Source organism: Octodon degus, unplaced genomic scaffold, assembly GCF_000260255.1.
Source record: "Octodon degus isolate 3935 unplaced genomic scaffold, OctDeg1.0 scaffold00036, whole genome shotgun sequence".
Lineage (NCBI taxonomy): Eukaryota > Metazoa > Chordata > Mammalia > Rodentia > Octodontidae > Octodon > Octodon degus.
In genome coordinates this window covers 7,580,439-7,581,539 of record NW_004524612.1, presented here as the reverse complement: position 1 = coordinate 7,581,539, position 1,101 = coordinate 7,580,439, and positions in this window count along the sequence as shown.

The window sequence follows — 1,101 nt, the reverse complement described above, 5'->3', positions numbered from 1 at the left end:
AAAGAAAGAAAGAAAGAAAGAAAGAAAGAAAGAAAGGAAGGAGGGAGGGAAGGAAGGAAGGAGGGAAGGAGGGAGGGAAGGAAGGAAGGAAGGAAGGAAGGAAGGAAGGAAGGAAGGAAGGAAGGAAGGAGAAAAACTGATGCAGAATCATGGGAGAAGTCATGTCTCCTCTGTTGAGATGGTGATCCCAGGTATAAAATAGAGAAATAACTTAAAAAACCTTCTTGTTAGTGTTATTGCAAATGTCTAATCAAAGTGTTTGACGCACATGTAACATTCAATATACACTTCTTGCTAATTTTAATAAATGATAGCGATGAATTGTGAGCATAAAACCAAGTTTCTAAACTGGGTGTGGCGGTCTAGCCCATAATCCCAGCACTGGGGAGGCTGAGACAGGAGCATTACTATGAGTCTGAGCTGTGTAGTGAGGCCCTGTACTAAATAAATAAATACATAAATAAATACATATTTTTTTTAAAACAAGTTTCTGCCAGCAACTAGCTCTGTGATGTTGCTCAAGTTGCCTCGCTGATTGTGGCTTAGTGTCTTCATCTGCTAGACAGAGGAGAGCCCCACAGCTCTATGACATGTGAACTGTGACCCACAAGGGACACAGAGTAAGTGAAAGAATTGAAGAACAGGAGGTGGAGGCCACTGCTGAGGACAGCTGTGAGAAGTGACTGAGGAACCCCACATATACCAGGGCATGAAGGTTGTCAGCTTAGCTCTTCTCATTCACCTCAAAAATCTTGTCACCAGAGAACCTGAGCTAGGGGTGTGAACAGAGACTTCCTATTTGTCATTCAGTTCATTTAGGAAGCTCTTCAGGGAAGCATTGTGCATTAAGCAAATAAAACTCAGGATGTGAATTAGATCTGAATTTCAGATAAACAACAAATAACTGTTTAGCATATATATGGCCCAGATTTTGTATGGGACAATTATTTCTTTATGGGCCCCAGGTGCCTGGGCTTTCCTGACTGATCCAGGGTCCAGATGTCTCACATGGGAGGGTTGCAGAAAACCTGACCTAGGCTAGTGTGCCTCCTCAAGTCCAAGCTCTGAGCTCTAAAATCTCTTTCTTTCTTTTCTTTTTTA